The sequence below is a fragment of the Lepus europaeus genome, chromosome 2 (assembly GCF_033115175.1).
Source record: "Lepus europaeus isolate LE1 chromosome 2, mLepTim1.pri, whole genome shotgun sequence".
Taxonomy (NCBI): domain Eukaryota; kingdom Metazoa; phylum Chordata; class Mammalia; order Lagomorpha; family Leporidae; genus Lepus; species Lepus europaeus.
In genome coordinates, this window is record NC_084828.1 from 98,726,388 (window position 1) to 98,751,309 (window position 24,922).

General features: G+C 39.1%; 2 pseudogenes; one reads left to right on the plus strand and one right to left on the minus strand.

The window, feature by feature from the left end:
• The window catches only part of LOC133751402 (transcription factor COE1-like), a 119,462-nt pseudogene extending 104,063 nt beyond the window's left edge, over window positions 1-15,399 (plus strand).
• LOC133752449 (U2 spliceosomal RNA) lies at window positions 600-724 on the minus strand (annotated as a pseudogene).
• Window positions 15,400-24,922: the final 9,523 nt, after the last annotated feature.

The window sequence follows — 24,922 nt, forward strand, 5'->3', positions numbered from 1 at the left end:
TGAAGATGGTAAGCCCTGGTGACAAAAGATATTTTTAAAAAGAAGGGAAAATATAGGAATGGAGGCAAGGGAAAAGGAAAGAGGGATGACAGGCAGTAGGGACGATTTGGGGGAAGAAGGATCAGGGTTTGTTGCCTGAATCTGCCAACTACTAATTATGAATTCTTGGGCAAAAAACTCAGCCTTTCTGATTCAATTTATTCATCTTAAAAAATAAGATGCAAGTAAAATACCTAAGTATGTTATGTATCATCAGTTCTGACATTTTAACATCTCTGAAATTAGAACATGTCTTTTAGTCAATGGCATCTTACATTCAACGAAATGCAATACTACTCTACAAGCACTGAATAAGAAAATGAACATAAAACATCTAGCACCATTGTCAAAGCAATCTTCTTAACCTCTTTGGATACACTTGTAATTATATTCATTTTCTTAATTTAAAAAACCAAAGTTAATACACTTCAGCAATTAAAACCAAATTTTGAAAAAACATATATATATATAACTGAGGGGTTGTGAGAGAGAGAGAATTGACATAAAATTAAAACAAGAATTGGGGAAATAAGCTCAGATATTGATTAGAAAGAGAAATAAGAAAGTAGCTCCACGTATTTGGCTAGAAAAAAAGACTCAGAAGCCAACATGAAATACAAAGAATCAAAATAAACAATGTACTGTTGTACTACACTTGATCTTAGCCAAAAGGCCGAAAAGCAATGTACTGTTATACTACAACCCAAAGTATAACATAAATATTAATATGTATGAGTCAAAGTATAAAATAAATACTAGTATTATGATATAACTATCTGACTTCATAAATAAATAAATAAACAAATAATTGGAAGTGAAACAAATTTTTCTCACAGATGAATCCCAAACAATATACATGAATATTCCTCTCTTTAAGAAGTGGAGCTTATGGGGGCAGCACTATGGCATAGTGGGTAAAGGCATCACCTGTATTGCTAGTGTCCCATATGGGTGCCAGTTTGAGTCCCAGCTGCTCCACCTCCTATCCAGCTCCCTGCTATGGCCTGAGAGAGCAGCAGAAGATGGCCCAACTCCTTGGGCCTTTGCATCCACGTGGGAGACCTGGAAGAAGCCCCTGGCTCCTGACTTCAGATCTCACCTGCTCCAGCCGTTGTGGCCATTTGGGGAGTGAACCAACAGATGGAGGACCTCTCTCTGTCAGTGTCTGCCTCTCCTTTTCTCTCTGTGTAACTCTGCCTTTCAAATAATAAATAAATAAATATTTTTTTAAAAAAAGCAGAGTTTAGGGGCTGACATGGTGGTGTACAGAGTTAAGCTGCTGCCTGCAGCACTAGCATCCCATAAGGGTGCTGGTTCAAGTCCCAGCTGCTCCACTTCCAATCCAGCTCCCTGCTAATGCACTTGGAAAAGCAGCAAAAGATGACCCAAGTGCTTGGGCCACTCCATCCATGTGGGAAGCTCTTGGCTCCTGGCTTCTGTCTGGCCTAGCCCTGTCTGTTGTGGCCATTTGGAGAGTGAACCAGAAGATGGAAGACTTCTCTCTCTGTCTCTACATCACCTTTTCTGTAACTCTGCCTTTCACATACATAAATAAATCTTTAAAAAAGTAGAGTTTAGGCCAGCGCCACGGCTCACTTGGCTAATCCTCCACCTGCAGCACGGGCACCCCGGGTTCTAGTCCCGGTTGGGGCACTGGATTCTGTCCCAGTGGCTCCTCTTCTAGTCCAGCTCTCTGCTGTGACCCGGGAAGGCAGTGGAGGATGGCCCAAGTGCTTGGGTCCTGCACCTGCATGGGAGACCAGGAAGAAGCACCTGGCTCCTGGCCTCGGATTAGCACAGCATGCCAGCCATAGCAGCCATTTGAGGGGTGAACCAACAGAAAAGGAAAACCTTTCTCTCTATCTCTCTCTCTCACTGTCTAAATCTGCCTGTCAAATAAATAAATAAATAAAATTAAAAGTAGAGTTTAATTTAAATCCCCTTGAGTGCGAGCTAGCCTTACTGTTTACTTTCCAAAGAATAGAGAAAGGAAAAGAGAAAATAATCTTCAGCACAGAAATTTGTCAGACCTACTCTAACCAAGTGATCAAAGTTTATATCATCAGTTATAAGTCAGGTTAGTAACATGTACCACCTAGGATAAGGCAGTATAGTATTCTTCCCCAAAACCTATAACACCAGTCTAGTATCAGAAAATGTCATAACATAACAGACAAACCCAAAGTGAGGGTTTGATTACCTAATTTTGATTACCCAGCCAGTAACCTTCAAAATTGTAATAAATAAAAACTAAACATCCATCACAGAGCAGAGGAAACTAAGAAAACACATTGACTAAATGTGTTATGATAGCTTTGATGGAATCCTGAAGTAGAAAAAAGATATTTTTGGTAAAACTAGTGGAAAGCCAAGACACTCCGGAAAAAAAAAAAAAAAAAAGAAGAAGAAGACCTAAATGAAAGATCTCAGTGAGTGAGATCCCAGTGGAAAGAATGGGCCATCAAAGAAGGAGGTACCTTTCTCCGAAGGGAGGAGAGAACTTCCACTTTGACTATGACCCTGTCAGAATAAGATCAAAGTCGGCGAACCCTAAAGGCTTCCATAGCCTTGGCAACTCATGACTAGAGCCTAGGGAGATTACTGACGCCATAAACAAGAGTGTCAAATTGTTAAGTCAACAACAGGAGTCACTGTGTACTTACATCCCATGTGGGATCTGTCCTTAATGTGTTGTCCAATGTGAAGTAATGCTATAACTAGTTAGTACTGATACAGTATTTTTTTTTTTTTTGGACAGGCAGAGTGGACAGTAGAGGGAGACAGAGAGAAAGGTCTTCCTTTTTGCCGTTGGTTCACCCTCCAATGGCCGCCGCGGTAGGCGCGCTGCGGCTGGCGCACCACGCTGTTCCGATGGCAAGAGCCAGGTGCTTCTCCTGGTCTCCCATGGGGTGCAGGGCCCAAGCACTTGGGCCATCCTCCACTGCATTCCCTGGCCACAGCAGACTGATACAGTATTTTTACACTTTGTGTTTCTGTGTGGGTGCAAACTGATGAAATCTTTACTTAGTATATACAGAATCGATCTTCTGTATATAAAGATAATTGAAAATGAAAAAAAAAAAAAGCCGGTGTTAAATTGGAAATTGCATAGAAAATTAATTAATTTTTAAAAAATATATCATGTGGGATCTCTGTCTTTAATGTGCTGTACACTGTTATTTAATGCTATAACTAGTACTCCAACAGTGTTTTTTCACTTTGTGTTGCTATGTGGGGGCAAACTGTTGAAATCTTTGCTTGATATGTGCTAAACTGATCTTCTGTATATAAAGAGAATTGAAAATTAATCTTGATGTGAATGGAAGGGGAGAGGGAGCGGGAAAGGGGAGGGTTGCGGGTGGGAGGGAAGTTGTGGGGGGGAGCCATTGTAATCCATAAGCTGTACTTTGGAAATTTATATTCATTAAATAAAAGTTTAAAAAAAAACTAGTGGACAGCAAATAAAGTCTCTAATTCAATTAATAGTAATTCCAAATTAATTTCTTAGTTTTGACAAATATATCATGTTCATATAAGATGTTAACATAAGAGGAAACTAGATGAGAAGTATACAGGAACTACATATATTTTTTCCAATTTTTCTTTATACCTAATTATTCTAACTTTTGATATTTTTTAAGATTTATTTATTTATTATATGAAAGGCAGAGTTACAGAGAGGCAGAGACAGAGACAGAGAGAGAGAGAGAGAGAGAGGTCCTCCATCTGCTAGTTCACTCCCCAAATGGCTGCAATGGCCAGAGCTGGGGCAATCTGAAGTCAGGAGCCAGGAACTTTTTCCAGGTTTCCCACATGGGAGCACCAGTTCCATGATATTATTTTTTAAATGAAAAAGAATAATGATTACACTTTATAATCCATTTAAGAAAACAAGAATGTAGAGGCCGGTTCTGTGGCGTAGTGGGTAAAGCCACCGCCTGCAATGCCATCATCCTATCCAGGCACTGGTTCGAGTTCCAGCTGCTCTACTTCTGATTTAGCTCTCTGCTATGGCCTGGGAAAGCAGTAGAAGATGGCCCAAGCTTTGGGCCCCTGCACCCGCATGGGAGACCTGTAAGAAGCTCGTGGTTACTGGCTTCAAATCGGCTCAGCTCCAGCCGTTGCTGCCATCTGGGGAGTAAACCAGCAATGAGAGACTCTCTGTCTCTGTCTCTGTCTCTCTGTCTCTCTGTCTCTCTGTCTCTCTCTCTCTCTCTGCAGCTGTGCTTTTCAAATAAATAAATCTTAAAAAAAAAAAACAAGAATGCAAAAGTACATACTGATAGTAAATATAAACGCATGAGTGAATAAATGAAAAAGTAGGAAATTCATTTTCTTCTTTTTTAAGATTTATTTATTTGAAAGGCAGAGATACAGAGAGAGAGAGAGAGAGCGACAGAGAGAGGTCCTCTATCCGCTGGTTCAATCCCCAGATGGCTGACATGGCCCAGGCTGGGCCAGGCCAAAACCAGGAGCCAGTAGCTTCTTCTGGGTCTTCTATGTTGGTCAGGGGCCTAGGAACTTGGGACATCTTCCTCTGCCTTCCCAGGCACATTACCAGGGAGCCACATCGAAAGTGGGGCAGCCAGGACTCAAACCAGTGGCCATATGGGATGCTGGTGTTGCTTTGATAGCTATGCTATGGGTGGTGCTATTTGGTGGCTATGCTATGGCTATGCTATGGGTGGCTTTACCCACTACATTACTGTGACGTCCCCAGGAAATGCACTTTCTAAATGAAGAATGTCAATTATTAAATGTAAAATGAGTGGGGAGTTAGAAAATTCCATTTCACAATCAGAAAAAAATCAATTCAGGCAAGACTAAGAAAAGGATGCTACAAAACTATTGGATAAGATTTTAATGAGAACAGGATAATTACACAGCATCAGAAAATCTTCCCAGTCATCACTTACTAATTTCAAAGGGAAAAATGGTTAGCATCTTCAATAACAGGACAGCTGACATCAAGTACCTTATGATATAATGTACTGAGAAGAAAACCCACTGCTGATGTGTAATTTTTCTATCAAAAATTCATACCTTGGATCCATTCAGGAGGAAATAACAGTCAAAACCAATGGACAGACATTGTACAAAATAACAGGCAAATTCTTCCCAAAAATATCAATGAATGAAAGGAAAAAAAAAAAAAGACTGAGGAACCATTCCAGTTTAAAAGCATTTAGAGAAGCATGACAACCAAGTCCAATGTATAATCCTGGATTAGATCTTTGGGGGGAAAATGCACTATTATCATTGACCCAAACTAATAAACCATTCATTTATAACTGAACTAGTTCTGTCACTCACATAGTCTCATTATTAAGAACAATGTTAAGCCTCCACCTGCAGTGCCAGAGTCCAATATGGACACCGGTTTGAGACCCAGCCGCTCCTCTTCCAAACCATCTCTCTGCTTATGGTCTAGCAAAGCAGTAGAAGATGACTCAAGTTCTTGGGCCCCCGCACTTGCATGCAAAACAAAGAAGCTCCTGGTTCCTGGATTCAGATCAGCCCAGCTCCAGCTGTTGAGGCGATTTGGGGAGTGAACCAGCGGATGGAAGACTTCTCTCTCTGTCTCTCCTTCTCTCTGTCTGTAACTCTGCCACTCAAATAAATAAATATGTATCAAGAAGAAGAAGGAGAAGGAGAAGAGGAAAGAGAAGAGGAAGAGGAAGAAGAAGAAGAAGAGGAGGAGGAGGAGGAGGAAGAGGAGGAGGCGGAGGAGGGGGAGGAGGGAGAGGGAGAGGCAAAAGAAGAGAAGGAAAAGGAGAAGGAGGAGAAGAAGGAGCATGGGGCTGGTGTTTTAGCATAGTGAGTTAAGCCCCACCTGCAACACCTGCATCCCATATGATTGCCATATGGTTTGAGTCCTATCTGCTCCACTTTCAATCCAGCTCCATGCTAATGCACCTGGGAAAGCAATGGAAGATGGTCCAAAACCCTGGGCCGCTGCACCCACATGGGAGATCCAGAAGAAGCTACTGGCTCCTGGTTTTGGCCTGGCCCAGCCTGGGCTGTAGTAGCCATCTGGGGAGTGAACCAGTGGACTCTCTCTCTCTAACACTGCCTTCCAAATAAATAAAATAAATCTTGATTTTAAAAAAGAATCATCATAACTTCTGCTTTTAGGAATTAACACTAAAGAAATAAAGATACTCCAATGAATTAATAGTGTATATGTATACTAAAACATTACTTATAATATCAAAAAAATGAAAAGTAATCTAACATTTGTATTTTAGATTCTTTAGGTTGCCACTGTCTGAGAACCCAATTTAAAAGTGTTAAACAAAAAGAAAATGTATTGGGTCAAGTTACTGAAAAATCTCCAGGATAGATAGGCATGGGGGCCGTCTTCAGGTTCCAACACTGTAACCAAAATCCATCTTTTGATTCAGAAGAATTTGAGAGTTATCTTCATCCTCTAACTGACTCTATTAATGGTTATCCTCTAAAAACCACCAACCTTAAAGCATGAAAACCTTTTTTCCAGAAGTTCTGACAAATACCTTCTTGAATTCTAATTTGATGACATTTCTACCTAAACCCAATCACTGTGGCTTTGCTAGAAAAAAACCTCACCCAAAGCAAATTAAGAGAGGCTTTACCAAAGAAATGCAGGATACAATTACCAGTGAGAGGGAGAATTCATACGAGGCAACATACCTACTGTCACATTTAGTGATAAGTCATTGCTATACTATTATATGCAATGAAAATATATACAATGAAATATCAAAGTGTATTGAATAAGTATTTTATGCAGATTTTCACAAGTACATTAAGATGTGGCAACAACAGTAACTAAAAAATAGAGACTGTGTAATATTTTGTTGTAACAAAATATTAATAGCAGTTACCTCTTTAGTGGTAAGACTTCATAAATCCTCTGAACTTACAAGAAAATTGTGTATAAATCATTTTTTATGCATAGCCTTCATAGCATACAACAGTTCTCAAAGGGTTACATTTCAAAAAGAGGATAAGAACAAATGACCATGGCAACCTTGCAATTTTGTAGGCAAAGAAACTGAGGTTTCGTAAGGTTAATTGCCCAAATCAAGGTCACAACAATCTGGTAATGACAGAACAAGGCAAGAATCCCAGTCTTCCAATTGCTGAACACATAGCCTTTCCACTTAGCATGCTACCTGAACTGAATTCACTGAGCAGCATGGCCCAGGCTACAATTGCTTTATGAAACGCCTGAATTAAAATGGTTCTAACAGTTGAAGACTCGATAAAACTTTTCTATTTTCAAATGTATTACACAAGTTAGAAAGTTCATAATGTTAAAGGGGAAAACTAAAGGGTCAGTATTTCTCAAATTTAGACTCATAGACTTCTTAAAAAATATGTGCAGTTTCATAATAATCTAAAATTAATATAACTATATATTCTAAACCATAATAATGACTTCTAGTAAAATATAAGTTCTATGAAGACATAACACTTTTCTGTTTTATTCACTCCTGCATGGGACCTAGTACATGGAAGTGTTGGTATATAAATTACTGATGAACAAAGGAAGAACTAATTTTTGCCTCATGACTTCAGTGCCTGTGTTAGTGTTAGTCACATGGGTACTAAGTTGTACTGCCTTAATTGTTACAAGCTAAAGAGAAAAGATAGATTAAGTAAGTTATTTGTACTTAGTTGAAGCCAAATAACTTCCCAGTAGGCTGCATAAATGAATAAACAGCTAAGTTATGACATGTCATCATTAATTAAGCAAGCCAAAATCAAAGAAATCTACCCCATAACAAATATCAAATGCAACTTCCAACAAATGGATTAATTTCAGCATATTAAATTGACTTAAAGTTTAGTTTTATGTTTATCAATTTTTTCCATTTACAGGAACCATAATCATAAAAACATGCTTAAGTTTATATTTTAAAATATTTAGGTAACATACAATCCATAATTTAAGTCAACTAAGAATTTAAACTATTTTATCCTCTAAAACTTATATTTAGATTATTCAAGTTTTAAAACCAATAAAATTATGTTAATGTGGACTACGTATGGTGAATTTAATCAGTTGGTTTAAAAAAATTTACTAGATAACTCTGTTTACTTGTTTAACATATAAAATTGTAGACTTTTAGAAGTACACTGATGATGTTAAATAACTAGTACACTCAAGCTAATATATCATCTCACATAGTTACCATTTGTGTGTGTATTGAGGATACTTACAATCTATTTTCTTAACAAATTCAAGTATACAATACAGCATAATGAACTACAGTAACCATGTCATAAATAATCTCCAGAAATTTTCAACTTGATATAACTGAACTTTATATCCTGCAACCAATAGTTCCCCATTTCACCCACTTCCAGGCCCCTGGAACCACCATTCTACTCTCTGCTTTTATGAGTTTGACTTTTTTCATATTCCACATAAAATTATTATTATGCACTTTTTTGTCTTTTAAGATTTTAAATTTTTTTTTATTTAAAAGTTAGAGAGAGAAAGAAACACATAGAGACAGAGACAGAGACAGAGATCAACCAATCACTGGTTCACACATGAAATGCTTACAACATTTAGAGATGGGCCAGGCCAAAGGCAGGAGCCAGGAATTCAGTCTGTGTCTACCACATGGGTGGCAGGGACCCAACTACTTGAGCCATCACTCTGTGTCTCCCAGGATGCACATTAGCAGGAAAACTGTAAGAAAGAATTGAGCCAGGACTTGAACCCAGGCACTACAATATGGAAAGTGGATATACCAAGCAGCATCTTAACCACTGTAACAACACCCTCCCTTCCTTTGTATTTAAGGCTGAGTAATATTTCATTGTGGGTATATATTACGGTATTTTCTTTACTCATTCATCCATCCACAGACACAGGTTTTAAGATGCTTTTTCAGAGATGGCTAACATTTTTCTGTAATAGCATAGCCAAAATAAGAGCTTAAATTATAATCTCATAGCTAGATTTACTTCGCCATCAGCGAAGTAAACAGTAAGTAGAAAAAACCTCCCTTTCAGACCAAAGGGAAAGACAGTTTTAAAGTGAGAATATAATTTTCCTCATGGGCATTGTCTACCTTAGAAAAACTACTACAGAACATGCCTGTAACTATAGACTTGTAGTTCAGGCCACCGAAGATTAGAGATGGGACACGGGCACTCCCTTGACTTGCATCCTCTGGTCTGCTTGAACACAAACCAGGAGGAAAAGAAAGCTAGGCATCAGAAGCAATGGGTGGCAGGCCTATTAATGGCTGATCTGTACAGTGATCTGCCCTCGAGGAGACCCAACAGGCCAGTCCACTGCAGTGGATTTCAATGTGGTAAGCCTGGGCTTCAGCAGAAGTCAACTTGTGAAGAGCCCTGTTTAATTTCCACATATGTGTGAATTTTCCAGTTTTTTTCTTATTACTGATTTCTAGTTACCCAACATTATGGTCAGAAAAGATACTTGATATAATTTCAATCTTCCTAAATTTGCTAAGCCTTGTTTTGTGGCCCAGTAAGTGATATATTCTGAAAAAATGTTCTGCATACACTTGAAAAGACAATATTCTGTTTCACTTATTCTATAGTATTGTTAAGTACACTGCTTCCTTATCAATTTTCTGTTTCCTTATCAATTTTCTGTCTGAATAATCCATTATTTATCGAAAGTAGGGAACAGATGTCTCTTACAATTATTGTACTGTTTACTATTTTGCCTTTAATTCTGTTAATATTTATATATTTAGTTGCTCCAATAGTGAGTGCATATATATTTACAACTACTATATCCTTTTTATGAATTGATCCCTTTGTCATTATGATCTTGTCTCTTTTGACAATCTTAAAGTCTATTCTCTCTGACACAAGTAGCCACCCATTCCCTTTTGATTACCATTTACACAGAACGTCTTTTTTCCATCCCTTCAATTTCAGCCTTTGTGTATCCTTAAAACTATGGTGAGCCTCTTGCAGGCAGCATGTAGTTGGGTATTGGTTTCTTATCCACCCTACTACTTCATAATCTGTTTTTAAAATTTGTCACTTATTATTTTATTTGAAATGGAGAGAGGGAGGAAGAGGAAGGGATTTCTTTCTCTCTCTCTCTCTCTCTCTCTCTATATATATATATATATATATATAATCTATATATATATTATCTATATATAGAGAGATATATAGATATCTTTCTATATAGATAGATATAGATACATCTATATCTATCTATCTCTATATATGTAAAGAGAGAGAGAGAGATTGACTGATCTTCCATTCACTGGTTTACTTTCCAAAGGCTTGCAACAGCCAGGGCTAACTAGATTAGCAGGCTGGAACTCAGTCTGGGTTTTAATCACCACCTGCTTCCTTCCACCCCAGATGCTCATTCAGGAAGCAGGATCAGAAGTACAGCCAGGACTCAAACCCAGGAACTCGAACACAGGATGTGGGCAACCTATGTTAAGCATTAGCTTAACCACTGTATCAAACACTTCCATGTTCTTTAGATTGGAAAATTTAACCGGCTTACATTTAAAGTAATTACTGATAGGTTTTTACATTTAAAGTAATTACTGGTAGATAAAGATTAATTATTGGTATTTCAAAAATTGTATCTTGGGGCCAGTGCCATGGCGCAGTATGTTAATCCTCTGCCTGCAGCACCAGCATCCCATTTGGCCACTGGTTCTAGTCCCGGCTGCTCCTCTTCCAACCCTGCTCTCTGCTGTGGCCTGGGAAAGCAGTGGAAGAGGGCCCAAGTCCTTGGGTCCCTGTACCCGCATGGGAGACCCAGAAGAGGCTCCTGGCTCCTGGCTTTGGATCAGTGCAGCTCCAGCCATTGTGTCTATTTGGGGAGTGAACCAACAGAAGGAAGACCTTTCTCTCTGTCTCTCCCTCTCATTGTCTGTAACTCTACCTCTCAAATAAATAAACATCTTTTTAAAAAAAACTATATCTTCACTTTTGTATTTCTTTTCCTCCTTTTTTCTCTCTTACTGTCTTTGTGATTTGATGGCTCTGTAGTAGTGGTTGCAGTTGTCAGTAGCATGCTTTGATTCCTTTCTCATATCATTTGTGCAGGCATTTTCTTCAGTTACCATGAGGCTTACATAAAACAACTTAAATAACTATTTTAAGCTGATAATAACTTCAATTGCATGCAAAATTCTTTATTTTTGCTTCTCTTCCCTATACATTGTATGTTATTGATGTCACAATTTACATATTGTATAGTAGCTATAGTAATGTATAGTGGTTATAATCATTTTTTTTTTTTGACAGGCAGAGTGGATAGTGAGAGAGAAAGAGAGAGACAGAGAGAAAGGTCTTCCTTTTTGCCGTTGGTTCACCATCCAATGGCCGCTGCGGCCAGCTCATCGCACTGATCCGAAGCCAGGAGCCAGGTGCTTCTCCTGGTCTCCCATGCAGGTGCAGGGCCCAAGCACTTGGGCCATCCTCCACTGCCTTCCCGGGCCATAGCAGAGAGCTGGCCTGGAAGAGGGGCAACCGGGATAGAATCTGGCGCCCCAACCGGAATTAGAACCCAGTGTGCCGGCACCACAAGGCGGAGGATTAGCCTGTTAAGCCACGGCGCAGGCTGGTTATAATCATTTTTAATACTTTTGTCTTTCAGCTATTATTCTAGTTAAAAGTGATTTACATGTCCCCATTACAGTATTAGGATATTCTGAATTTGACTATATACAAAGCTTTACCAGTAAGTTTTATACTTCATATTATTTTCATGTTACCAATTAGCATCTTTTCACATCAACTTGTAAAACTTTTTTAGCATTTCTTATAACACAGATCTTGTGATAATGAACTCCTTAGTATTTGTTCATCTGTAAATGCCCTTTTTCTCTTTTATTTATGAAGAACAGCTTTGCCAGGTATAAGCTTCTTGATTGGCAATTTTTCTTCTTTCTTTATCTCACTCTCTATAGCCTGCATGGTTTCTTAAGGAATCCACTGATAATATTATGGAGGTCCCTTATTTGCGACAAGTTTCTTTTCTCTTTCTGCTTTCAAATTTCTCTTTGTCTTTGATTTATGATCATTTTATTATAATGTGTCTTGGTGCAATCTTCTTTGGGTTGTTTGTATTTGTGGACCTTTGAACCTCATGACCTGAAGTCCAAATCCTTCCCAAGATTTGGGAAGTTTTTTGTCATTATTTCTTTGAATTATCTTTCCCCTTTCTCACTCTCTCTTCTTTCGTAATTCTCAGGATGAATTTGATTCACATGATGGTTCTGCTGCGGACTCACTTTGATTAAATTTTTAATTTAAAAATTATTAGTTTGCATTTTTTGGAAGACAGAGATCTTCCTTCAGTGGTTCACCCCTCAAATGCCCATAACAGCCAGTTTTTGACCAGATTGAAGCCAGAATCCTAAAACCCCAACCAAATCCCCCAAATGAGTGTCAGGGACCCAACTGCTGGAGCCATCACTATTGCCTCCTACATTAACAGGAAGCTGGATTGGAAACAGTCAGGACTCACACACAGGCATTCCAACATGGAATATGGGCAACCCAAGCACCATCTTAACTACTGCCCACAACACTTGTCCCTCATTTTAAATGTGTTTTATTTTTTCTTCTCTGGTTGAATCATTTCCAAATGACTTGTATTGGAGTTTACAGATTCTTCCTCTGCTTTATTGAGTAAGCCACTGAAGTTCTCTAAGACATTTTGCATTTTATTAATTGTATTCTTCAAGTCCAGAATTTTTAGTTACTTTTTATTTTTATATTCTTATTGAAATTCTCATTTTGTAGGCCAGCGCCATGGCTTAACAGGCTAATCCTCCACCTTGCGGCGCCGGCACACCAGGTTCTAGTCCCAGTTGGGGCGCCGAATTCTATCCCGGTTGCCCCTCTTCCAGGCCAGCTCTCTGCTATGGCCCGGGAAGGCAGTGGAGGATGGCCCAAGTGCTTGGGCCCTGCACCCGCATGGGAGACCAGGAGAAGCACCTGGCTCCTGGCTTCGGATCAGCGCGATGAGCCCGCCGCAGCGGCCATTGGAGGGTGAACCAATGGCAAAAAGGAAGACCTTTCTCTCTGTTTCTCTCTCTCACTATCCACTCTGCCTGTCAAAGAAAGAAAGAAAGAAAGAAAGAAAGAAAGAAAGAAAGAAAGAAAGAAAGAAAGAAAGAAAGAAATTCTCATTTTGTGCAGTTATTGTTTTCCAGATTTTTCTCAAGTTGTCTATCTGTGTTCTCTTGTTGCTTACTAGAACAAATATTTTGAATTCTGCATCAGGTAATGTATAGACTTCTATTTCTCTGTGGTTAGCTACTGAAAAGTAGTGTTCCTTTGGTGCAATCATGTTTCTGACTGTGATGTGTATGTGTGTGTGTGTATGTGTGTTCCTTGAAGTCTTTCTTTGCTGTCTTTACATATGAATAAGTCACTGCTTTCAATCTCTACTTACTGACTTCAAAAGAGAAAGACTTTCATCAATCTACCTGGCTAGAGCTTTTGGAAATCCCTTAGAGTCTTCCTATGGACTCTGCTAGTTACCTTTAAGGGGCAGTTTTAGGATTGTATAACTTCTGTCAATCTTACAAAAAGTAGGTCTGATGATGATTGCTTCCCATTTATTTTCCCTAGGGCAATGCTCTGAAGTGTTCAAGATTTAGTACCTTATCTCAGTCAGAATCAAGCTGGATGTCTGTGTTTGTTTGTGGCCCATGGGTGCCATCTGCGGGACATGCATGGGGTGCCAGCTGGAGGTCAGGAAAGGCACGTACAGCACTTGTGCTGCATGTAGGCTAACTGAGAGGCCAAACGTGATACACTTGATGAGGCTCATGGGCAGGCTGCTTGGAGTCTCTGAGGCAATTAGTAAAAAGCATGACCCTTTGTTGAGTTCCCTGGCCCATTTGATAGGAGTACCTTCCCCCTAGACCTAACCCTATCCTTTTTTTTTTTAATTTATTTTTTATTTTTATTTTTTTGACAGGCAGAGTGGACAGTGAGAGAGAGAGACAGAGAGAAAGGTCTTCCTTTTTGCCGTTGGTTCACCCTCCAATGGCCGCCGCCGTTGGCGCGCTGCGGCCAGCGCACCGTGCTGATCCGATGGCAGGAGCCAGGTGCTTCTCCTGGTCTCCCATGGGGTGCAGGGCCCAAGCACCTGGGCCATCCTCCACTGCCTAACCCTATCCTACAGACTACTCAGCCATGACCAACTTCTCAGTGTTCTGGCAAATGTAAGAAATATGTGAGCCTCTTGAGCAGCATCCCAAGCCAGGGACTCACAACAGTCTCACTTTCGCCTTTGGGAGAAATCAAGGGCCAAGGAGTCTGTTTTGGCGCTGAATTGTACTGTCTTGGGGAAGGGTGACGTGGGTAAAGTGAAGCATTTTGTTACCACCTTCAATACATCTATTCTCAGTTTTTGTTTTTGTTTTGTTTGCTCCAGTAGATTAGGAAGACCTCTCTGCTTGACTCTGGCACTCACACAAAAGTACTTTAATCTGTGGGTGACTGATAACACTGACATTTCTGTTAAAAAATGAGGGATGAAAACTCAAATTCTTTCATCTCTATGACATTATTCCTAACTGATTTTTAATGCCACTTTGATTCCATTTTCACTTATCAAAGTCGAAGTTAGCTTGAAAAAAATTTCTGTAGAATAATTCTATTAACAAGAAAATTTAGGAATCTGTAAGAATTTGGAGAACTGTAAGTCCAACGCCTCACTTCACACATAATGTAGCTTGGAGGCATAAGGGCAACTTTTCCAAGGTTGCCAAATAAATCATGGGAAGAGGAGATGGAGAACCTAGATCTAATCACTTCATCCACTGAAAAATACTGAGCATTGTGAAAATACCTCTTAATGATAGTGATGCTTTAACTCAACAGCCTATTGTTCTTAAATTGATTCCTGGGCACTGTTCTTGCTACATTCTTTAAGCACAAAGAAAAGCAGCATACTGTTCTGGATTTATACAATCAGATCTGAGGACTGACATTATTGTAATTGCTTAGTCCTTGAGTCAATTGGCAGTGCATCAACCATTAAAATCAAAATCATGTAAGGCTGCAGGAAGATCTTGGCAAAGCATAAATGCATGTAGGAAGAAAAGTCAAATTTGAACCTATCAACCTTGGCAGTTTTCCTTTAAGAGAGCAAAGAAGAGTCTCAGTGGCCATGGAAATTAAAACTGTGTCCTAAATGAACGAGAGGTGTTGCAGATAAGAGAGGTTGAGAAAAGAATAACAAGTAGTTGAAGCCTCTATATTCCAATCAGGATTTTAAAGTTATTTTTGGGATTCCATGTAACAGATGAAGCATTGGAATGAATAAGAACAAACTTTAAGAATAATTCTATTCTTTTCCTAGACTCAGACCAATCAGTGCGGTAGTGCATAATTTATATTTAAATGTAAATTTCAAAACTAATTATAATTTCCAAATAGCAGAGAGTAATTCAGTTAGAATCACAATCAAAAGAAAGATTCATTCAGTTTGCTTAAATTTTTTTTGAAAACAGGGTAAAATACAAAGTCCACATTGGTCATAGGTCTCAGAGGATCTCATGAACTTCCAATGAACATCCAAATTAATTAATCAGATTTCTGATTGAACCAGAATCCTCAGGCTTCATTCTGAAGTTGTTCCAATGAATTACAGAATACCCAGAACCAACCTATTCCCATAGAACTCCTCTCCAGGAGGCCAACAGACAATATTTTATATTCTGGTTTTCTTCACCAGCCATCTTACACCTGTCCTTATAATTTCCATATACCAGATTGTATTATGAACTAAATCTCAATTTTCTCTCCCACTATAAGGACCACAAGTCCCAGTATTTTGATTATGTAGATAAGATCTTCATATCTTGACACAAAAGTGAATCCATAAGGCCATTTTAGAGGGCTCACAAATTTTTATAGCAGGCCTACAATTATGCATTAAAAATGAGTTTCTTATTCACATCATGTAGCAATTTCTTGGAAAGGGGATCATTAACTTTTTTAAAAAAGATTTTGAAACACACAGTTACAGAGAAGGGGGGACACAGAGAGAGAGAGATCTCCCACCTGCTGGTTCACCCTTCAAATGGCCACAAAGGCCAGAGCTGGGCCGATTTGAAGCCAGGAGTCAGGAGCTTCTTCCAGGTCTCCCATGTGGGCACAGGGACCCAAGCACTGGGGCCATCCTCTACTGATTTCCCAGGCACATTAGCAGGGAGCTGGATTGGAAGTGGAGCAGCAGGCACTTGAACCCCAGTGCCCATATGGGATGCTTTACATTCTACACCATAGCATTGGCCCCAATCATTAACTTTGTTATCATTACTTTGCTTTTAAAGGGAACTAGTAATCAGCTGGAAATATTTAGTTCATTTCCATACAACAAGTTCTTGTTTGTACATGAAAGATAGCAAATTCAGGGACAGTTCTAGTATATCACTGCCACTCAGGCAGACAAGAGTGGCCAGTGATACCCAAAATTCACATATTTTCTTTGGGAAGTTGACTATGTTTTCTTTCTTTTTTATTTTTAAATTTATATGCCTGTCTAACAAAAGCAAGCACAGCTCTCATTGATCTCAATTACATTGTCATAGACCAAATTGTGACCATCTCAAAATTCTTACATTAAAGCCCTAACCACCAATGTGACTATATTTGGACATAGCACCTTTAAAGAAGTAAGTAAGGGGACATGAGCAGTGGCATAGCGGGTAAAGCCGCCACTATATGGGCTGCAGTTTGAGTCCTAGCTGCTCCACTTCCTATCCAACTCTCAGCTATGGCCTGAGAAAATAGTAGAAGATGGCCCAAGTAATAGGGCCCCTACACCCACATGAGAGACCCAGATGAAGCTCCTGCCTTTTGATCAGCCCAGCCCTGGCTGTTGTAACCATTTAGGGAGTGAACCAGTAGATGGAAGACCTCTCTATCTCCACCCCTCCCCAGCCCTACCCCTCTCTGCCTCTGCCTCTGTAATTCTGCCTTTCAAGTACATAAATATTTTTTTAAAAAATAAAAAGCAAAGAAATAAAAACTGAAATAGAAAAATCCACAATTACAGTGAACTATTTTAACATACTTCTCTTGTGATCTTATAGAACAAATAGGCAGATTATAGAATTTCACACTGTTACCAAGCAATCTAAAAATACATACCAAACAATGGCTGAGTATCCTTTCTAAATATCCTTCCTAAATACATATGAAATATCTATTAAAAGTGACCACATTCTGAGCCATAAAGCTGATTACAAGAAATTTTCAAGAAATCAAATAATATAGAATGTTTCCTAACCATATTGAAATTAAGCTAGAAATCAACTGAAAAAATAGTATCTTAAAAGTCACATGTAAAAAAAAAAAAGTCATATGTATACAACTGACACAGCAAAGGAATAGCTTAAATTGAATGATAGTGAGAAGACTATAAATCAAAATTGTGGAATACTCCAAAAGCAATGCTTGGAGGGAAATTTATGGTCTTAAATGAATACATTAGAAAATGGGTGAGGCTCAAAATTAATCAGTCAAGTTAATATCTCAAGAGTTAGAAAATAAAAGAACCAAATATTTATAGACCCAAAATAGAACAAGGAAATAGCAAAAATATGAGTGGAAATTAACTAAAGCAAAAGCAAACAAAGAATAGTGAAGATAAATCCAGTTTTGGATCCTCTAAAAAATGGCTTAAACTGATATATCTAAAAAAAAAAAAAAAAAAAAAAAAAAAAAGACTGATCAAGATATATGGAAAAGGATATACTAACACAGCCATTGCAAAGATATTCAAAGGATATCTTACACTAAGTTTAAAAATTTGTTAAATGGGGGTGTGGCAGAGGAACCAGTGATGTGGCATAGTGGGTAAAGCTGCCAACTGCAGTGCTGACATCCCGTATGGCACCAGTTTGGGTCCCAGCTGCTCCACTTCAGTCCAGTTCCCTGCTAATGCACCTGAGAAAACAGCAAAAGATGGCCCAAGTCCTTGGGTCCCTGCTACCCACATGGGAAACCCGGAAGAAGCTCCTGACTCCTGGCTTTGGATCAGCTCATCTCTGGCAATTGTGGCCATTTTGGGAAGTGAACCAGTGAATAGAAGACTTTCTCTCTCTCTGTCTGTAACTCTGCCTTTCAAATACATAAAATAAATTTTTTAAAAAAGTTAAAAGGTAAAATTTCTCCAAAACCTATTACTTACCAAGGAGAAACAGAAAATATCAACACTCCATAACTATTAAGGAAATTAAATCTATAATTTAAAACCTTCTCCTAAAGAAAACCTAAGTCCAGAGGTCTTCATTGGTAAATTCTACCAAACTCTTGAAGGAAAAATGACATCCATTTTTCACACATGCTTTCATAGGATATTAAAAGAGGAAATAATTTCCTATAGCTTCTATAACAAATTATCACAAATTGAGTGGCCTTAATAGAAATTTATTCTTTCACAGTTATAGAGACCAGAAGTCCAAAATCAGGTGCATGGGTCAGAAATCAAGGTGTTGGCAGGGCCATTCAATCTCTAAAGGCTCTAGGGAAGATTTTTTTTCTTTGCCTCTTGCAGCCAGCATTTTTTTTTTTTTTTGGTGCCACATCACTCTAATTTCTACTGCTATGTTCATATCACCTTCCCTTTAGGTGTAAAATCTCCCTCTGCCATTTTCTCATACTTACACTTGTGATGGTATTTAGGGCCCACCCAGACAGTCTCCCATACAAGATCCCTAACTTACACACAATCTGTAAAAACCCCTTTCTGAAAAGAAGTAACATTCACTTGTTTTAGGGATATCCTTTGGGTGAGCATTTTTCTATTCTGCCATACTTCCCATATTCATTTTATGATACCAGGATAACACTGAGACCAAGACTTGAAAATGAGATTATGAGAAAGGTAAATTGTAGGTTAATGCCACACATGAACATAGATACAAACCCTAAGTAAAATATTAGCAAACTAAATCCAGCAATACTTAATAAGAAAAAATAGAATATTATCAAGTTGAGAAATGTAGAATTGCCCTAACATTAAAAATCAATGTAATTTTCTATATGAACATTAACAGAAAAGAGGAAAAAAATAGAAACATATGCTTTTGTCTTCAACAAAGGAGAAGGGTTGTTTAGATGTCACCTTGGTCTGTAATTTTTGCCCTGAGGAAATATAATGAAAGGGCTTTTAATGCCTCACATCCTCCTCCAGCACCTCCTTTGAATAGCAGACCATTGGGCCTGTGATGCTTGGAAGCATCCCCTCTACCAACCACCTATAATTTCCAAGCAAGCCATGGTAACTGGAGCCCAGAGTTAATTTGATGACTGAAGAGTCTCATCTTTACGTAAATGACCTAAAGGTCGTTATATGGTAGGTTATACCTAGGTTGTTTTATCAGGAAGAAGGAACATGTTGAAATTTCTCACTGGCCTCTGACTTTTGGTGACAAAATCTCCAGCTCATTGAAATCAAATAAAATCAATGTACAATGTAGTTCCAAAAATACAGTACAGTAGTTCTTTTTTTTTTTTAAGATTTATTTTATTTATCTGAAAGAGTTACAGAGAGAGGTAGAGACAGAGAGAGAGAGAGAGAGATCTTCCATCCGCTGGTTCACTCCCCAGACGGCTGCAACGGCCAGAGCTGCGCCTATCCGAAGCCAGAAGCCAGGAGATTATTCCAGGTCTCCCACACGGGTGCAGGGGTCCAAGGACTTGGGCCATCTTCTACTGCTATCCCAGGCCATAGCAGAGAGCTGGATTGGAAGAGGAGCAGCCAGGACTAGAACCGGCACCCACATGGGATGCCAGAGCCTCAGGCCAGGGCTTTAACCTGCTATGCCACAGCTCCAGCCCCACAGTAGTTCTTAATCTCAAGTATATACCAGGTACAATTTGACAAGCTACTCAAACCTTTGCTCTACCCTCAGAAAGTCATCAGTAAAGGAAGCCACTATTGAGATAAAAACACCATATTCCTCATTTGTATTATTTGTGTATTGTAGCGGGGAAAAAAAAATCAGGATCTCTCTTTTCAAAGATATTTCTGGACCTTATTAAATAAACCAAGTTAATGTTCATGCATTTACATTTATTGTTATATAGTAAATTATATAAATGTTTTGTCTTAAAGTAACACTTATCTCACAGTTTCTGTTGATCAAAAATCTAGGCATAGTGTAACTGGATTCTCTACTTAGGATCTCACAAGGCTGAAATATGCGATCTAGGGCTGTTACCTCATCAGAGGCTTGGCGGGGGGGGGGGGGGGGCTCTTCCAAATTCATTCAAGTTGTCAGAATTCAGTTCCTTGCAGTTGTAGTGCTGGAGTCACCATAAGTCCCAGCCATAAGGCACACTCTCACAACATGACAGCTTACATCCTCAAAGCAAGCAGTAGAATCTCACTTTAGTCTGCTAGAATGGTGTATTCCAAAAAGTAATATAACTACAATGAATGTGAATGTTGCATTACCTTTACTGTAATATATAATCCAATCGAGGGAGACTATCTCATCATCACCATAGTTCCAGCTCATACCCAAAGTGATGGGAGCATACAGAAGTTGTACACCAGAAGGTGAGAATCTTGGGAACTATCATATGATATGGCTATTACAAAGGATATTTCAGAAAGGGAGAGAAAATGAAAGAGTGGGAGAAACCGTGAATGGGGAATGTGACAGAAAGAAGAGAATGAAATAGCTTGAGGAGTGGTGGCAAGAAGAAAAAGAGCTGAGCAAACAGCATTTGGAGAGAATTGAGAGCATTATAGGAGTTTTGCCTGGCAACAAATTTTGTGTGAGGCAGACTTTAAGAAAGATGTAGATCATTTAGCTGACAGAGATGGAATGGGGGGAGGGACATTTGGAAAGGGGAAAATGATTTGGCTAAAAAAGCCTAGAGACAGTTGACTGCAGAGAACATTGGGAAAATAGCAGTGACAAAACCCATTTGATAGGAAGACTACAAGGTTTATGAAGGGAGAAGTAGAAGGGAAGTCTGGAAGAGTTGGTTGTGGTGATAGGGAAAGGATTTCAAGGATCTTTTCCAGTGGCTTCTCAAAGATTCCAATAATGAGAGTGAAGATGATTTTTCACAGTAGAGCACCGTAGTAACTAATAGCTTTATTCTGGCCACAAAGTAACTACAAAAGTAATGTACATTCTCCTACCTTTAGCCTAAGACAAACTGAAACTCCTAAACTGGTGTTGAAAGACATCTCAATTTATCATTGCTCATTGCCCCAACCGTCTAGCTCCCTGAGAATGTGATTTAAAAAGGAACTTCAGACAGACCCTCCAGTGTATCTTTGTTTCACACTGACATTACGCTATTAATGCACGACACTATATTATTAATAATATTCACCAACACATCTCAGGCCCACTATTTTACTCGCAGTTAGTGGCAATCTGTAGCAATCAAATAATTGTGCTTGTCTGAATGGCCCGTCCAAAAGATGCACTTATACAGATTATTCTAGTGGTCAGTTCCATTTGTTCACAGCTCAGCAGGGAGGGCTAGATTTTTTCAATGCACAAAGCTAATGTACACAATTGGAACCCTTGCCAGGGAAGGGCAAAAAGGACAGAGAAAGACAATCAGCAAAGATAAGCCAAGATGGAATGAAATGGAGAGTCAGCTGGGAAACCTCCATTTGGGAGAAGGATCCTGGGCTATCCCAATTGTCAGACTTCTGAAATCCTCAGAGCCCCCGGCTCTTTTCCTCACAGCCAGAAAAATGTGATTCCTGGATGCTGTCACTCTGGTAAAACATACTGCAATACTCTGACCAACCCAACATCCACTTGCTTTGAACTTAGTAAGAACAGTAGTTCTTAGAAAGGAAAGTAAAAAGTCAAATTAAAACAGATGCAATGGGAAAAAAAATGAAACAAGTTAAATAAAAGGTAGAGAAAATCACAAGAGAAATTATTGTAAATTATTTTATAATGACACAGGGCAGGGTGGGGTCAACTGAATTGGGTATAGAAAGGTACAACTGGAGAAAAGATAATTGAACTCCGGACCTTCCCTTCTGACTTCTCATCATCTCCTTCTCTTCCCTAGTGGTTCTCATATGATTCCCACCTGGGCCCATCCTCAATGTCTCTTGCTCTAAATCTCTTCTTTCTTCCCTCCTTTTTGCACCCCAATTAAAATCTTTTATTAGTTATAAGACCAAATAGATCTCTTAAAACACTTCACAGAGGAGTCTGTTGATCATAGCTCAATAACTCCTTTTGTCTCTTCTTTTTCTCTTTTCCTCCAATCTCCTGACAATCTACTATTAGGAATTCATCCTATTGTCCCCTATTTAAATACAGTCATAGTTCAGTATGATCATTTTCATTTACCAAGAATATTCCAATGTAAATAAAGGACAAAGGACAAATGAAAATAGAAGGTAAGGAAATCTCTCTCAATGGCCATTTGTGTTTAAATAAAGAGCTTTTACCTATAGCATTATGTGAGTAGATACCTACAAAAAATTCCCTGGGAGGTGGGAGTTGTAGCACAGCAGGTTAAGCCACAACTTGAGATTCCCACATTCCTTATCAGAGTGCTGGTTCCAGTCCTAGCTCCTCCATGCTTTTGATACAGCTTCCTGCTAAAGCACTTGGTAGGTAGCAGATAATGGCTCAAGTGCTTCGGCCCCCACCACCCATGTGGGAGACCCAGATGGAGTTCCAGGATCCTTGCTTCAGCTTGGCCTAGCTCTGGTTGTTGTTAGAATTTGGTGAATGAACTGGAAGAGTAAAGTTCTCTGTGTCACTCTTTCAAAAAAAAAAAAATTAACAAATCTTAAAATTAAAAAAAAGGTTCCTGGGCTTAATGGTTGTTAGGAAGTTAGAGTCCATAAATCCAGATCTGCAATGAGCTTTAAAAACAATGTTAAGAAAATAGAGGTAAAGGCAATTCTAAAACTGTCTCATTTTATGATTTCAATCTTATACATATCTGGAAAACAAATAATATGGGTAAGTGATTACTTTATTAGGACGTTAGAAAATTCAGTCAACCACTCTGAGGCCCATTTTTCTCATTTCTTTTTAAAGATTATTTATTTTTGGGAGCGGGTGAGGGTGAGGGCAAAGTCAGGACCAGGTGGAAGCTCCATCTGGATCTCCCACTTGAGTGGTAGGGACCCAAATTCTTGGGCCGTCTTCTGCTGCCTTCCCAGGAGCATTAGCAGGGAACTGGATGGGAAGTGGAGCAGCTGGGACTCAAACCATCGCTCCAAACAATGCCCACCCCTAGTTTCATCATTTCTAAAACAAGTCTACTAAGGAAAGATTGGTGTCTTCATTTTCTTTTTGTCGAATTTTTCCCTTTATAAAAGCATACTCATAGCATGTAAACAGGAAGTTATTTCTTCCATTTAAAAAGCAAACTAGGGGCCAGTGCTGTGGCATAGTGGGTAAAGCCTCTTCCTGTAGAGCCAGCGTCCCTTATGGGTGCTGGTTCAAGTCCTGGTTACTCCACTTCTGATCGAGCTCTCTGCTGTGGCCTGTGAAAGGAGTAAAAGATGGCCCAAGCTCTTGGGTCCCTGCACCCATGTGGGAGACCCAAAGAAGCTCCTGGCTCTTGGCTTTGTATCACTGCAGCTCTGGCCCTTGCAGCTGTCTGGAGAGTAAACCAGTAGATGGAAGACCTCTCTCTCTCCTCTCTCTCTCTTTCCCTCTCTCTCTGCCTCTGCCTCTATTTAACTCTGGCTTTCAAATAAATAAATAAATCTTTTTTACAAAAACTAAAAAAACCTCTTTTTATACTGCTTTCTCATCTACATACTGCCATTTCTCTAATTCCATTTCTCTCACAATTTCTTTAAAGGCATATTTTACAATTTATATCTCCACTTTTTCCTCCTGTGTTCTCTTGAGCGGATTCTAATCAGACTTTTATACTATAATGCCACAAAAATTTTTCTCATCCATATTACCAATGATTTCCAGCAGTCAATTTGCAGTTGTTCATTTATTTGACTATTAGCAGCAATTGACACAGTTAAATCACTCCTCCCTCCACTGAACACTTTATTCACTTGACTTCCAGGACAACACATTCATCTGGTTTCTGCCCATGCATTTTCAGGCTAATTTTCCAGCTTTTTGCTACTTTCTCAAATTCCAAACACAGAAGTATCATAAAAGAGAATCTTCATTCCTCTTCTTCTTCACTCCACACATGCAATGGATGACTTCATCTGTTAGACAGTCTTGAAGACTGTCCATGGGCTGATGATCCCAAGATCTTGTCTTTACTCATAAGTTTAAGGAATAAGATCTCTGTCTTGACATCAGACTTGTAGATTCAACTGTCTACCTGACAACACCACTAGGATATCTAGCTGGGAGCTTATTATGACAAAAACCATCTGTTCTCAGCTTACTCTTCTGGAAGTCTTTCTAGTTCTACTAAGTGGCAACTCCATCCTTTCTCCTGCTCAGGACTACAGCTTTGGAATCACTATTGACTCCTTTCTTTCTCTCACCCACTGGATCTAACCCATCAGCAAACTCCATAAGTCACATATTCAAAATATATGCAGGAATCCAGTTACTTTATCTCCACTGGTACCATCATCTCTCACTTAATTATTGCAGGGTCCTCTTAGAAAAATAATCATCCCTATTGGAAACAGATGGTGCAGTACCTTAGTCTGTTTGGGTTGCTATAACAAAATTCTATAGAGTGGGTGGCATATAAACAGAAGAAATTTATTTCTCATAGTTCTGGATGCTGGGAAATTCCAAGATCAAGGTGCTGGCAGATTTAGTATCTGGTAAAGGCTTGTTTCCTCACAGATCGCTATCTTCTCACTCTGGGATCAAGGCAGATTCTATGTCTGACTCAGGGATGATGCAGTCTCATTGTGTCCTCATGTGTTAGAAGAGAAAAGATTTTC